The sequence below is a fragment of the Ambystoma mexicanum genome, chromosome 10 (genome assembly GCF_040938575.1).
Source record: "Ambystoma mexicanum isolate Mex_15411 chromosome 10, UKY_AmexF1_1, whole genome shotgun sequence".
In the NCBI taxonomy this organism is placed as follows: Eukaryota; Metazoa; Chordata; class Amphibia; order Caudata; family Ambystomatidae; genus Ambystoma; species Ambystoma mexicanum.
The window spans coordinates 1,652,847,191-1,652,863,851 of NC_090932.1; the positions used below are offsets into that span (position 1 = coordinate 1,652,847,191).

General features: G+C 47.8%; 1 protein-coding gene across 2 annotated transcripts in view; it reads right to left on the minus strand.

Annotated features, from left to right (window-relative positions):
- Window positions 1-16,661, minus strand: part of MMP17 (matrix metallopeptidase 17) — a 407,143-nt gene that overhangs the window by 272,734 nt on the left and 117,748 nt on the right. The window contains exon 1 of one of the 2 annotated variants that reach the window (XM_069620074.1): window positions 5,782-5,800. The exons of the other annotated variant lie outside the window; for it this stretch is intronic. The gene's annotated coding sequence lies outside the window, so the exon portion shown is untranslated. Of the gene's footprint in view, window positions 1-5,781; window positions 5,801-16,661 lie in introns of those variants that run through there. 2 annotated transcript variants of the gene reach the window in all.

Genomic DNA, 16,661 nt, shown 5'->3' on the forward strand with positions numbered 1-16,661 from the left:
TTAGAGACCTGGCTTTGATTAATGTGGCATTAGCTAGTCATGGCCATTTCCCAGCGTTTGTGTTAAAGGAGATCGGAAGCTGCACCGTGCAGGGTATTTTAAAGGCCATGAATTGATGCTTCAGCATATCGCCCCCAATGGAACAAAGGAAGTGAAGGAGGCATCCTGCAAGTCTGGGTATTTGCATTATACGTAAGACGGGCCAACCGTCTATGGAGACGGTTTCTACTGTAGTTGCTGAGTCGCTTTCCCAAGCCAGCTGCGGTGCAGACTTTGCTCAGCTTTTGGTCTAGTGCCTGCATCCATCCTTCACACCATCATTCACAAGGCACGTTCATGTAGTTGTTTGTTTATCTCGTTAGACTAGCATGAATGCTATTCCAAACAAAAGAAGCACAACGACAAAGAAGAGTATAAGACAATTCTGAGCGAACAGTGAAATGTATGAAACTCTTGCACTAAAATAAAGTCAGCAGGGCATGCCAGGAAAGAGGGAACGATGAACAATATGCTTGGAGCGGGAACTAGGGGGGGCGTAGTAACCCCCAAACCGGCCCAAGCGTGATACCGGCCCCCAGGGCCTCGCCCTCAAAGTGATTTTGGCTCGGCCACGGGCCGAATGGCCGATGGACGGACCAATCTAACCCTGCTGGAAAGTGCAACTTTCTAAGATCTGCTGACGGTGACACTCTGCCCAGGTCTTCCGAGAACCGGCCTTTTGATCTCCTGAGGAGAGTCCACCATCAGTGCTCGCTTCCTTTGTCATGACTACTTGAGCCTTGAAAAAAGTGACTAGCTTTGTGGCCTCCAGAGGCTGTTCTTGGGTGGCCCAGTCATCTCTGCAAACCCATTTTATAATAAATAAAACGCCTATGCAGCAATAGGTACAAAACTACTACGTGACATTACAGAAATCAGAGGCTCCCTCTGGCTACCTTCGCGCGACTTGGTGTGGGGGGGCATAAGCACACCAATAAAAACACTTTAGGTCCCCCTGCAGCTAAGACCAGCCCCTTCCATCACAATGCCGGCAGGAAACTGCTAATGGTGGCCCATTAGTCACTAAATGGTTTCCTGCTGGCATTGAGATGGGAGGGGAGGTGCAGTGGGCTGTGGGGAGTGGGCGTGCCTTGCAGGGACGCACCGTGGGCCCGACACGGTACAAACGGAGACCCGTGTGGGCCCATGGTGCGTCCCTGCAAGCCCAGAAAATGGCCAAAATAATAGTTTAAAGCAGCGCTATTTCTTTCATGCCGCTTCTTTTCCAAACTATAAATCAATTACACTTTAAACTACTTCCATGGCACTGGTGAGGAGTTACTTCACTACGCGGATAATAGTTTTGACCAGTGTTGCTGAGTAAATATTCTTTAAGCCACAAACTGGTTTATTTATTTATTTAGGCAATGTTTGTCGGGTACATGGAGACGGATAATTTATTTATTTATGCAATGTTTGTCGGATATCTGTATCCGACACACATTGCATGAATAAATAAATAAATATGCAGGTACCCGACAAACATTGCATGAATAAATAAATAATCCTGGTCCATGTATCCTTACAACAGCCAAGACTTTACTCCCCCCCGTGAGCATCTGTGTGCCCCCCCTGCCCCCCGTGAGTGTCTGTTTGCCCCCCCTGCCCCCCGTGAGCATCGTGTGTCCCCCCTGCCCCCCGTGAGCATCTGTGTGCCCCCCCTGCCCCCCGTGAGTGTCTGTGTGCCCCCCCTGCCGCCCGTGAGTGTCTGTTTGCCCCCCGTGAGTATCTGTGTGCCCTCACCCTGCTTGCCCCCCCTCATGCTCTGCGCTCCACCTCCCCTCCTCATTTCCATCCTCTTCAACTTCCCTCCTACTCCCCCCTCCTCTTCTCCCCCCTCTTAGACTTCCGCCTCCTAGCACTTACTCCTATCATCTGTTCCGTGACTCTTGATAGCAGCTTGTCTGTCCCCCCCTCCTTTTTGTTTTTCCCCCTCCCCCCTCCCCTACTTTTCAATTTGTCACTGACTTTTTGATCAGTAGCGTGTCTTGTTCTCCTTTCCCCCCTCCGTCCACTTGCCCCCCCCTCCCACCCCGCCTCTTGTTACCACCTGCACTGCGTAAATTGTCGTCAGACTTAGTAATGTTACTGCTTGCTCTGTTTTCCTTCCTTTCCATCACCTCTTGCCTTACTTGTTCTATGCACTTGCACTATCAGAAATGTCGTCAGGCCTATTATGATAGTTATTTTCACATTCTGTATTGTTTCAAGGACTTTTGCTGAATGTAACTGTATTTTTCCTATGTCCCCTCCCTCCTTGAAGCGCTTTGAAACACATTGTGTATAGGCGCTATATAAATAAACTATCATATCATATCATATCTTATCAAAGCATACACTTGATTCCCATTTAAAGAATTTTAAAGTGATTGTTTATTGGGTTCAGGTGTCTCCTTGTCATTGCCCTTTTGGGGTAGGTTGCCTCCAAACCCCCTTCAGCATCTTGTGTTCTTTGTTGGTTGTATCTACTGCATCCTGTGCCATGTTCATGGTCTCTTGGTGCGCCCAGTCCTCATTATCTGCAGCCTAAGTGGGACTGGGGCATAAAATTGTCTTGAACACCAGTGAAAAAGTGGCCCACTGTTGCAAATGGCAATTCATTCCTTGTGTGACGGACTGTTTGACTTTGGGTATGAGTTACTTAACGATGTAGTTTGGAATTGGCGCTCAGAGTGCAGTGGGAGTGGTGCACGGGGGTGTGGTGGGAGTGCTGCGTGGGGTGCGCGGGAGTTGAGCGTGGGGTGCGGTGGGAGTGGCGCATGGGATGGGGCGCATTCCTAGTGTTTCGCCCCAGGCAACAAATGGACTAGAAACTGCCCTGGCCGAGGCCACAGCCTGCAGCAGTGCCAGTGGTAGAATACACGTGTAACACGTTCGTTTCCTAACATTATAAAAATGAACAGGCACATTCATTTTTATAATGTTAGGAAATGAACATGTTACACGTGTATTCTAGCACTGGCACATGGACTGCTGGTGAAGCGCCCCCTAGAGGCTGACTGACGTCAGGCAGCCACCTGGGCTGACTGATGCAAAGACCGGCGCTCTACCCCCTCCTCTACCTGTACAGTGCTCTGGAGCTTTTTGACTAGGTTTTCACCACATAAATCATCTACTTGCAAACATGCATTCATAAATACATACACACATGCAAACATACGTGCCGATATATACTATGTGCTCCTGTAAAGGTTGTGGCAATCATATTTTTCTGGGCTGGCCTTGCTCAATGCATTTCAGGCATGTATTAGCCTCATGTGGCTTGAGTTCCAATCCTTTATGCATTTCAGACATGTATGGACCTTGTGTGGCTTGAGTCCCCATCCTTTATGCATTTCACTCATGTATTGGCCTCACGTGGCTTGAGTTCCCATCCTTTATGCATTTCAGACACGTCTTGACCTCATGTGGCTTGAGTTCCCATCCATTATGCAATTCAAGGAAGTTATGGCCTCGTGTGGCTTGAGTTCCCATCCTTTATGCATTTCTGGCCTGTATTGACCTAATGTCACTTGAGACCCCATCCTTTATGCATTTCAGACATGTATTGCCCTCATGTGGCTGAGTTCCCATCCTTTATGCATTTCAGACATGTATGGACCTTGTGTGGCTTGAGTCCCCATCCTTTATGCATTTCACTCATGTATTGGCCTCATGTGGTTTGTGTTCCCATCATTATGCATTTCAGACATGAATGGACCTCACATGGATTGAGTTCCCAGCCTTTATGTATTTAGACATGTATTGACCTCATGTGGCTTGAGTTCCCATCCATTATGCAATTCAGGGAAGTTATGGCCTCGTGTGGCTTGAGTTCCCATCCTTTATGCATTTCAGGCATGTATGGACCTCACGTGGCTTGAGTTCCCAGCCTTTATGTATTTAGACATGTATTGACCTCGTGTGACTTGAGTTCCCATCCTTTATGCATTTCAGACATGTATGGACCTCATTTGGCTTGAGTTCCCATCCTTTATGCATTGCAGACATGTATTGACCTCATAATGCTTGAGTTCCCATCCTTTATGACTTGGCCGAGAGATGAAAACTCCTATTGAAAAATGAAGGCAGGTACCCAGACACAGTTGGCTGATCAAGACTGCCCTCTGCTCATGCCTTCAAGCGTCAGCACATGCAACTTGCCAAGGACCAGTGATCCGAGATGCCAAGGACCAGTGATTCAACGTGCAGGTGGTCTCAAGTCTTATCAACTTGGACGCCCCTTTGGGCAATGCTTCTCACTGCTGAGGGAAACAGACTGTGGACAGGCCGATTTCACAGGTGTGAAGGTTTATGATGAAGGACACAGACAACAGATTCAGAATTCAAAACAAATAGTTGTGTTAACGTAAATGTCAGGATGGAAATGGGCCTACCTTGCCCTATGCTAAGGTGGGATTTCCCTACCTAAAGAAAACTAAGGAACGTCTGAGTCAGTGTTCAACTGAGGAATCTCTCTGTGTCCGAAACCTGTGCTTGCCCTCACAGCCAACTTATAGAATGTGCAGGAATGTCAGCAATCAAAAGAAATAGTGACCAACACAAAGTCCCGAGCCTCTTGCAGCTCGCAGCTTCCTTTCAGCTCACTACCCCAAGTAGGAAACAGCTTTAGCAAAAGTCTTAGAGTTACCTCTATTGAACTTAGAATAAAGTAATTTTCACCAGTGTTCAGGGTTCCCTTCCCCAAGTTTCAAGTAACATAAATCCAAGTAGCGATGGATCTGGACAATTCATTCTCAAGACAGTAAAGGGTTCCATTCTTAGGGCTCCTGTACCCAAGACTTAAGTTCAGCACATAAAATAGAAATAGTTCCAGTGTCAGGGTGCTCTTCCTCAAGACTTGAGCAACACCAACATTGTCTTTTGTCTCTGTAAAGGCCTTTACCACTCGTGAGCCTTCTCTTTATAGTTGATGGGTGTGGTATAAATGGTAATTATACTCTAAATCAGCTTCAAAGTCTTAATTAGATCTGCTTTAAAGGTAAGTATCAGGAGGATAGCTCAAGGGCAATGCGCTCATCTTGAAAACAAGACGACGTGGAGCAACACAGGTTCAATCCTCGGGTCCGCGCTTAGAAACTCTGGGTATTAAGCGTGTTATAAATAACCAGTTATCATTATTATGCTGTTTTTGGCATCACCTGGAATGTTAAATTCAACGTAGAGTGCAACACTTAATAGTCTTAGTTTTCTCTCAGTTAGGCATTCAATAAAAATGTTAAATTGTATTTGTTAAGGTTGCGCTCAGTTTAGGATTCACTAGACACGGATTGCATTAAAACACAGCTTCCCTTTTGACCCGTGATGGAAGTTTGGTGTTCAACAGGTGCGAGTTGCACTCAAAACCCATGTTCTATCTAGCCCGCTATCTAATACTTCTTTAACAATGTTGAATACGCGTGGTTGGCTCTCACAACAAACTTGCTGTTCAGTCTGTGCTCTAATACTTCTTCATTCACTTCAAAGTGAATTGTCCAATGCTCTGAGATTTTCGAGAGTGTGCTTTCTCTCACACGCGACCACTCCGATACAATGTATAGCTCTAGGCAAGTTCAAACACTTGCATTGTCTCAGGAGGATAGCTCAGGGGCAAAATGCTCGCTTTGGATGCAAGACGACGCGGAGCAACACAGGTTCGATCCCCGGGTCTGCGCTTAGAAACCTCTGGTTACTAAGCACGTTATACATAACCAATCATATCATGTAATATCATACCAGGTTTCTCCTTTATTAGAAACTCACCGGTTGTGTTTAAGGACCTCCCAGCCGTCCTCTGCTTTCCGCATCAAGGTTCCGATTTCTGCTCCTCTGTCACCATCTGAAACAGGGGAACGAGCAATTTGAATTCCATGAAAAGGGACGGTCTCTTCACACAGCTCCCTTTGTCAGTGCTGGATTCGCTGCACAGGGCTTCAGCTTCAGCAGACCTCAACGTCTCTGCGTGCCTCTTCGCCGCGGTTCCCTGCTACTTCTCATGATCTCTTTGCTGTTGCTGCTCCCACCTTCCTCACACCTTGAATAGGGCATTTCTGTACACCTGTAGCCCTTTGTCAGGATGCAGTTGCGAATGTTCAATTAGCCCCGCCTGACCACATTTAAAGGGACATTCCTGACCCTTACAACTCTCAGTAGGCATCTGCCTTGTCCCAGTACCAGAGTGGTAAAAGAGCATAGTCTTCATTGCTCTTAGGCGCTTCTTCTTTGTCCCAGTACTGTTAATTGTCATGTGTGACGGAATAAGAGGAACTGACTTACAACAGTCCAGGAAGGCTGGGGAAGGACTGGATTGATTATCAACAGGGAAATGGGGCTCCATGTCTCGCCCAAGGGCACCCCACTCCCAATCCCCAAATACCCTCTACCCAGGTGATCCTCCATCACCCCCAGGGTCAGGATCCACTAGCGATGGCCTTTCCCTGGCCACCTGTGTGGAGGATCCAAGGGGCCTAGGGGTGAGAATACCCTTAGGTTTCTCACACAGGCCACCCATGTTACCTGGACCCCCACTGTGGCCGTAGCTCTTTAAAAATGGTATTTTTCATGCTCCTGTGTGGTCATGCTCCTCGCAACCCCCACCATGGCCACAGCACTTTTAAGATGATATCTTTCACACTCCTGTGCGCTCATGTCCCTTGTGACCCCCACCATGGCCACAGTGCTTTTAAAACGGTATCTTTCTTGCTCCTGTGTGATTTTGTCACCCTCCCTGCCTCACCCCATTCCCCTTCCCCATCGACCTCCACTCCGCCTCCCATCCTGCCTCCCACCCACTCATCGGCCAGAGAGGCCCTTGTATGTCACACACTGTGGACACCCCCCCAGTATGGACATCCCTCTGCTAAGGGCCCCAAGGCAAAGGGCAGCTCCCGTAGAAGCAGCTCCAGTCCTTGTTTTCCATGTTCACCTGGGAAGTCGGCCGCCGTCAACCAGTAGCCACTGACATGGTAAGTGTGGTCTGGGTGGGGAGTACAGCAATCACTGTATTCTGAAAAGCCCTACCACGCCTCTCAGCTACATAACTTAGTACACCAAGGTTATCCAGCTAGTAAGTAGTAGTCATTTCACTGCTGTGCACCAACACTTACTTTCGTTGCATTTACTGTTGTGTCCCCATTTTAGCAGTTTCTCCCTCTATACAAGTATCCCAAATCTAGATGTTCCAATTCTTTTCCCACCATCGCTGTGTCCCCAACCTAGGGTGTTGCCCACCACTCCTGTGTCCAACCCTAGGCATTGTCCTACTACTCCTAGTGCTGCTGTGTCCCTGGTTTGGCTGTTCTCCCACTTGCCAGGTATCTCCAGTCTGGGTGTCTCCAGTTTCTGCGGTCCCTCAAGCTAGAGACATTTATCCCATCTGCCAGCTGTCTCAAATCTCTATACTTCTACTGGCTGTTGTGTCCCTAGTTTGGATGTTTCTCCTGCTTGCTAAGTGTCTCACATCTGTGTGTTTCTAGTTGCTGCTGTGTCTCTGGTATGGACGTTGCCTCCACTTGGCAGATGCCCGGGACTAAGGTATGTATAACTCACATCATGTCTGTGGACACATGCCACGGGCACGGCTCCACATCCATGCACTCTAGAATGCAGCTATGGCTATGCAAATCCAGTCTAGCAGCTCGTATAGCTGTGCATACTGAAACTCCTGACGTACATCAACACCTCTGCCATTAGTATACAGTGACAACCCACGGAAAAGAAAATGTGCTCTACCTGGGCACACATCGAATCTCCTGCACTAGCACTTGGTCCCAATCCACCAACAGCACCCAAGCACGTGCCTGACATTGGCACTGCTTACTGGGGCCCAGCCAACCCTCCTAAATCCTAACCTGGCAGAATGCACACACGCATCTTAAATGTAACTCTTAGAATCTCCCATACATGGACTTCGGTCGCCGAGGGTCTTCCCACCACAAAGCGCATTGAGGCCGTACAAATGGGGAAAGGGCGCTATATAAATGACTATTACAAGAATTACATCCTTAGCCCAGATTGGCTAGACTTCTGCGATAGCACATAGACAAGAGCACAATCGAAAACAATAGGAACTATTACAGACTATCAGATCCCCCCACAATCTCTAGACTGAACCCGAACCACCAGGGGTGGACCTTCACATCTGTGCCCTCTCCCACTGTCCCTGTCCTATACCATCAAGGTTTCCACAGAGGTACCGAGCTGTCCTGAGGTGGACAAAAGCAACCTGGGAAGACACCCATCCACTGTTAATAAGTCCCATACTCAGGACTACAGGATGGGACTGGAGAGGACATGGTGGGTGGGGTTTAGCAGGCACTACATGACTTATGCTCACAAGGCTACATAGGGTGGACACCCTAGCTCCTCAGTCCATGAGGGGCCTCATGGGTAGGACTCCTGCTTCATCTGATTTGAGGAAGCTGTCCTTTAAACATTTCAGACAAAATATTGCTAACTCTCTGGCGGTCCATGGGCCTGTGGGTGCCGCAGCGCCAGTAACAGTGAGGCGGGACAATGGTTTGCTGAGCAGCACAACTCTGGAACAGTTGCTGCACCAGTGGCGTAGAAAGACCGCAACCTGACAGGCAAGGCCAGCCCCCTTTCCCCAGGGCCTAACCTGTGAAATCACATAGATGGAAGGGGGCAGTGTGGAGAGGGACACTGCTGCTGTTCATGAGTTAACAGGAATACTGTTCATAGTTCACTGATCAGTGAAGAAGCGTAAAAGGGTCAGGCAGTCATAGAGGGAGCAGAAGACAGTGCACGTGAGAACTAAATTGCCAGAGGCCCCTCTGCACCAAGGCTCTGTCTGCTGGTCGGTTTCCTGCATTAGAGCAAATAAAATGGCGTCACCCATGTCCGTGCTTTCCGTCGGCTGCACATGATTAAACACATATCTCGTTAGTTTGTACTTCTCATCTCTGACTTCAGGATGTTGGATGGTCATTCTACAAATCACAGGTGTACGTAGGAGCTGGACATTCATATTAAGAGCTATCTGTCACATGGAGCCCTGTGCTAAGAATGCGCTGGGAGCCTCAGCAGAAGGGTATTAGCCGATTTGACCTAAAACAATCGACCTAATGACCAATTTGATCGCATTTTGTATGAGTGATTTGGTCTTCGGGGCAATTTGGTCGCATTTATTTCAAAATATCAACCCTGGAGAGCAGGGGCTGTGGGGGTGTCCCCTGTTCCCCATGTTTTCTTAGGCCCTCATCATCCACTAACCCACCCCTCACCTCTTTATTTACAGATCCGTCTGACCGCCTGGAGACCAACTCCGTTGGTGACGGTGCGCTAAATAAATACCTTTAAAATTAACATGTTAGATATTTTACAATTTTGGGGGTTCAGGGTGTCCCCCGCTGCCTTAAAATTGGAGGCAGGAGACAAAAAAATGCATGTATGTTTAGATTGGGCCCCGAGCAGATAAAATTCAGTCAGTTTGCCGCGATCAAAAAAAATTCAGCCAAACACATCCAAACCAGCAGAAGGACTCTGCAGCTAAAACAAACTCAGACCCAAAGGGATGATTGGCCTGGGCAGCTGATGAAAGGGATTAAACATCTTTATATATACACAGGACTTGCCTGTGTTAGATAATGACTACAAGCGGGTGACCATCACACAGACCCTTCAGGATTCTGTGTAAGTCTGACGGGCAGTAAAGTTGTATTTAGGTTAGTTTGCACAAATCTCAAGGTGGGCCGTGTCAGGTGTGAAGCAATAAACCAGTCCTGACTTTAGGCCCACGTCAGTCTGCTACATTAGTCCTGCACGCACTACACACGATGGGACATAGAGCTCTATTACAGCATAGTTTTAAAAATGAGATGTGTTCATGAATTAGGGCTATTAGGTGAGAAAGGTTTATTGTGTTTTTCTGCGGGCTTTCATATTTAGCAATTACCTTTGCATGCATTTTACTTTTTTGCACCAGAAAATAAGACACACATATGCTCGAATTCCAGTGGAGCTGAGCCTTTTTTTAAATCTTTGCGCAGTGAATAAAATGAACCCCATTTAGATAGGCAGCATTAACATGCATTATTTAGGACGCTGCCAATATACTCGTTCTCTCTGCGATGCAGATGACGTTACTCCTTTCCCCGGGACATGCCGTTCTAGTAAGGGTGACTCACACTGCGATGGTGGCATCTTATCTCAAGGCCCCCACGCACCCCAGTTTGCCACCTTATCTTCCAAGACCACACATTAGATCACAAAGTAAACCGGTTTCTTTTTAAACTGCTTTGTTTATTTCCATAATTTCTTGTTAAACTGATTGCTTTTTTATAGCACTTATGATTTTCCAACACATCACACACGCTGTGTTCCTGTTTCAAACAATGACTACAAGCCGTTGTCCTTATCACACCGTTTTTTTGCTCAATGTCTTGAAAGTGCAGCAGTACAATTCAGAGGAGACTTTTTTGTGATAGCATCACTTTGAGTTTTGTAACAGTGCAAGTCGGCATTTGGTGGAATTGTGTCCTTTAACTAATTGAAAGTATGCATTCCCATAGAACAGTTTAAACTGTGGCATTGCCCATGGGGGTATGATATGATATGACATGGCATATGCTGAAGGAAATACCGAGATAAAAGGACTATGGGGGTCATTACAAGGTTGGCAGTAAGGGGTTAACGGTGGTGATAAATGTGCCGTTGCCCTTATCGCGGCTGGTTTTACAAGGCGCCCTTAGTGGGAGCCGCTAAAGGACCAGCATGCTAACAAGGCGCCCGTTATTAACAGGCCCGTTGTTAAAATGGTCCCCATTCCCATTGAGCCCTATGGGAGCTCGAATGGGAATGGGGATGGGTTCCCTGAATGGGGAAATACCGGGTCCTCCAAGTTTGGAATGGCCCGGTAATTCCCCATTCAGGACAACCTCGGAATGACCCCCTATATCTCTTTTAGTTTCTGCAGCATTTGCCGCAGACCCACGTGTCCGGTGCTCATGCAACTTGGCAAGAAGTCCTTGCTACACCACTAGCGTGCACACTCCATCGTGGATCTCCTCCCTCGGACCCGCCCAGAGGCGTAGCCAGGATTGTCTAACAAGCGGGGCCTGAAGCTAATGTAGTTGGGCCCAATGCAGTGACATAAACATCTGCATGTAAACGCTGAGTGGGCATTTACAGATTGTGAGTGGGCCTTGCCCCCTCAGGCCCTACCCTGTCTACGCCTCTGGGCCCGCCTACACTCACAGGGCTTTGTGTTGATCAGGAAGTCATCCTATTACTCAGATCTGAAAGAAGGGAAACCGTAGAGATGATGGGCAGCGAGAGGCGACGGAGGAAGAGAGGAACATGAAGAAACGGTTGACAGAGAGTTAAAAGTGGGGATAAAGTAGGGAGGTAGAAAAGTGAAGGAGGCGGTGCAGAGAGCTAAGAACAGAGGTGAAGGAGGGAGAGAGGAGCGTGAAGGAGGTTCCCTAATCTGCAGCGAGGCAGGTGGTAGGGGATAAGAGATTGGAGCATATTACCCCCGGTGCTCGCTCGATTCCGAGCTGCATGCAAAAATAGAAAAGTGTTCTTCCATGAAGGAAGACCACTTTTCTTAAAAGCACTATATTCTGACACAGTGAGAATGTGACGTCCGACTTTTGCATGTGACTGATATACGGCTGAACAACAACTCTAACAACCATCAATGATACAGGGCAGGCACTGCAAAGGGATTCTTCTTCCAAAAGCCCTGGTTTTTTCATGTTAATGTTAATGTTAAAGATATTTATATAGCGCACCGTCACCAACGGGGTTGGTCTCCAGGCACTCAGGTGGATCTGTAAACAAAGAGGTGGGGGGTGGGTTAGTGGGTGAAGAGGGCGTACGAAAGTGAGAAGTTGGTGTCCTCTTGGCAGCTTCAGTTCGGTTTTTACGGTGCGCTGAGCAAAATGAGTAAAAACATGGCGGCCCTGAGGTGTCCTGAACATCTAATCACACATTTTTCTTCACAATGAAGGCATTTTTTAGTCTGCAGCACCAATTTTCTTATTTGCTGATGGGTCAAGTCAACGACCTTTTAGAAATGCTTGCAATGTAACTGGTGCACACGCTGGTCCCATAAAGACAGATTTTATCAGCTTTTACAGCTGAAAAGCAAAATGGCCCTCATTACGAGGTTGGCAGAATGGGTGCCGGTGCCGGTAAACCCATTCCGCCCTATTACGAGATCTCCTCGCGGGACCCGCAAAGGGTGCCTGGTAAAACCAGGTGTCCTTACCGGGTCCCGCGAGGAGACCAGGGAGCTAACAACGGGCCTGTTATTTACGGGCCCGTTGTTAGCTCCTTCCCCATTCCCATTGAGCCCTATGGGGGCTCGAATGGGAATGGGGATGGACCAGGTCCGGGATCCTCGGATGAGGAATTACCGGGTCCTCCAAGGTCGGGATGGCCGGGTAAGTCCTCATTTGAGGAACCCGGGCCCGGTATGCGGTAAGGAGGCAACCATGCCACTAATTGCGGCATGGTTACCTCCAACCTCATAATGAGGGCCAATGTCTCCCCTCAAAACTTTCCCCCTACCTCAGAATGGTGCTGCTGTAAACTGGAGCGGAGAATGTCACCTTTCTACACTAGTTTTATCCCTTGATAAGAATCAGCCTTTAGACGCACCGGCTGATGCTTCATGATGCCAGAGTTTGATTTAAAATGGCGCGCCTCACCCCTAAACTGTGCATGCTAGAAGTCCAGCTTACTTAGCAAATAAAATCTGAACTTCTGGCGGACTGCACGGGCTCCAGAGTCATGATCAGTTGCGTATGAACACTACGACATTGAAGTGCTCCGACACTCTCTGCTGTTCCTTCTGAGGTTGCGCGTCAGCGTTTCTTCAGCACTCGCCAGATCTTTTATGTTTTCAATGTCACTAAAGACATGGCTTTGGATCCAAGCCATCTGCTGGTATCTAAATTACTTCTTCTCATCTTTGGTTCTTATTTATTTCTATTGTGCTGCGCACACCATGTCTGACACCTGCAGTAAGGATAAAGCATGGTGTACTAATATCTAAAATGCCTTATGCTCTATGGTCTCACTCCAGCAAAAAAAAAATAGCATCAACAAATTGACCTTGCCTAACCCAGAGCTCCTTCTCAAACTCTAAGAAACCTGACCAGAAATTCAATTTTGCTCAAGTATCTATCCAAGAGGTGGAGGACATCATAGCGTCACTTAAGCCCTTGAAATGCCAGGGTGATACATGCCGAGCCTCTATTACTAAAGAAGCGGCCAGAGACCTAGCCCCTTTCATTACCACCTTAGTGAATGCATCCTTCCAATCTTGCACAGTGCCGACCAACCTTAAGGATGCGTGGGTCTTACCTCTCCTAAAGAAACCTTCACTCGATCCAAGCATCCCAACAAATTTCAGACCCATCACCACAGTCCCTATCTTATAAAAAATACTGGATAAAGCCGCCTATGTCCAGATACATTCATACCTGGAAAACAATAACCTACCGGGACTGCGGCAATCGGAATTCAGACCTCAACACGGTACTGACACCGCCTTAATAGATCTTAAGAATCAGATTGATGAACTGCAAGATAATGGAAAACTAGCCCTCCTACTCCTATTAGATCTATCTGCGGTATTTGACCTTGTGGACCACAAAGTGCTTTGCAACCATTTGTCCACCGCAGACTATTTCTCACCGGCGGCCACAACCTGGATTTAGTCCTTTTTGAACAGCAGGTCCATGAGAGTGTTTTCACCCTCAGATGCAGCAAACCCCATTCCGATGACATGCAGTGTTACACAGGGTACATCACCCACGATTTACAATATCTTTACTAAACCCTTGTTTGATGATCTGGACCATTTGGGTGTCACCTACACTAATGACGCAGATGACACCCAGATCCTCATACCGATGACTGGAGACTACGATATGGACTTAGCCCTAGTGCACACAATCTATCTCATCATTCAGGCATGGATGGCGGCCCTCCCATTATGAAGGGGAAGGCCACACTCTAATGTGACGCCCAGCAGGGGCTCCCATAGCAAGGGGTTGCAACGGCAAGAGCCTGTCACATTCGTAACCAGTGTGTGCGTATTACATTTAAACAATCATTAATGTGGCAGCAGCAGCAAACGCGCAGAGGCATGAAACGCAGCCCCCCTGGTGATATTCATATGCCCCTATGATGAAGCCAAAGGCTTAACTGCTGGGCTCAGCTTTTAGATGGCCCACGCTTCCAATGATTAGCCTGGTCAAGGGAAGACAGCAAGGCCATTCAGCCTCCTGGGAGCAGAGGACAGGGCTCGACAGCCCAATGTGTTAATGGTCCCACTCATGACCAGCTTTCAAAACTGTCCTCCAGCCCCCCAAAATGTTGAGGCTGGGTTCTGTGCGCAGTGTCCCTCGCTTGACTTGGGACGAGGTGGATGGTTCCCAAGAGATGGTGGTAAAGTCCAGTTTTTGGACTGCACCGGCAGTCCCTGGTCGCTGCAGGCCTATTCCAGTCTTAGACCGACCATCTGGCTGGTCTCCAGCTCAAGCGAAAAGTGGAAAATTACTCCATTTAGGAACCACGCTATAGCCCTGCACGGTTGACATCCAGCTGAGAGGGTTGGGCACTTATAAACAGAATGTATTTGCTGTATAAGTGCCCTTAAACTACATTTGCCTGTTCCACCCTTGACCATGGGTAATGTTCCTGTAATGCATTCACTTGGCCACTAGGTGGCAGAGGGAGAGTTTTTTAAAATCGCGGTTGTGTCATGGCAAGCGTATTTGTTTGTATTTGTTTATTATTTGTATCGCGCACCAAACCCTGAGGTAACTGGGCACTTGAGAAATGTAGTGGTTACAAACAGAGAAGTGCAATACAGTCATGTTACATACATGTACAGTCGAATATGAAAAACGACAGAGAGGGACCCTGGTTACAGGTGGGTTCGAGGTATTTCCCTCAGAAGGGTGAGTCAGTCACATGTCAGACACAGCTGATATATGACTAACTCTTCCTGGACACCTCTAGCCCTACAGAGGTGCGCTTCAAGCCTGCCACGTGACTGAGCAGACCTCAGGCCTTCAGAGGCAGCGGCTTGTCATGTGACCATCCCAGCCCCACCCCCGCTGGCCTTTAGAGGCATGGCTACGCTGGCTGAGATGTGGTGACACTGCGCCATCTCTGCTGGATCGTCAGCATAAGTGGAACAGCAAGCGACTGACTCTCCCCAGCCCTACCTGCCCTTCACTTCCTCTACCATCCTGACCTTAAAGTGGCAGGCACCTGACATAAGGCAGCCTTTTCCCCAACATACATCTTTTCAGACCCATTATATAATATGAATTACGCAAATCATTTTATTTTAAAATAAATGCTACAATCCTGACATGTGGCTCACTTTTCCTTAGCCCTATACCTGCATTTCGGAGACACCGGCCTGGTTGGGAATCCACAGATAGCGGGAGAAACTGCCTCTCATGCCCACCCCCCTTTCTACCCAACACTCCAAACACCCCCCTTTTTGCCCAACAGTCTAAACATGTAGACATTCCCCCTTTCATTGGGGAGATGTTTACGTATTTTTGCATTCCGGAATTGACTGTTTTGCTTTCTCAATACAAATCCAGGACTACAAGTCCCAGAAGAGAAAGACACAAGGCCTGGATAAGCCTCTCCTGTCTGACATGTAGGGTGACCAGATGTCCCGGTTTTCCCATCACAGTCCTGGGAAATCACCCTCCATCCCGGGTCCCGAGAGTTTTTTAATTTAATAAACCCTGTCCCGAGATTGGATGGGTGGGTGGCTACGGTCCTGGTTTTTGCCAGCAACCGATTCATAAATCCCAAAATCGGGTCCAGCGCAACTCTTCCTGCACGTGAATGCGTGCCTGAATGCTTTGCACATTCCCATTTCCTCCCACTTGACCTCCCTGGCCGTTCTCCTCCAATAAGAGGACTGTGCCTGTGAACACCCCACCACCCCCTCGCAACAGGCCAGCAACATAGAAATAGGACAACAGTTTTATCAGTGTCCTGTTTGTGTTAACTGTCATCCTACTTCTATGTCTATGGCCTGTCCCGATTTTTCTTTTTTTAAAAATCTGGTCACCCTAATGACATGAGGCATGTTGGCATGTAGAACCACGTGTTTAAATTGGTGCGCTGTGTCTGTATTAAAATTGCCTTGACGAAGCGCGACTTGTCTGTGCGAAACGTTGATCTCTTTCGCATTGGTTCCAGCTTTCTAATGTTTTTGATGTAATCAACTATGGACCATGTTTCCCCTACTGCAGGGATCCCTCTTCCATTGTTGGACTAAATTGTGGGCAGTGCTGCCGTGGCCATGGCTGTGCCATCTATCTTTGGGGATGAACATGTATTAACCCCTTGAGTGTGTTGTGCCTGGAGTTGTCGGGTGAGAGACAGGTTCGAAGCAAAATCCGTTCTTGCACCTTTTATGTGAGCTACAAGTGGCCTCCTCCCGCTGCATGCTTCCAATGCCCCCTCACGTCTCTAGAAATCAATCATGCATGGGCCCGACCAGTGGGCACAGACTAATAAGGGTCAATAAGCCCAACTGGTTTAAGAAAACATATATTTACCAACTGTTGGTTTATTAAAAAGGTGACATTATGCAAGTTCAGAGTATATTTAAAGTCAATATACACCCTAAA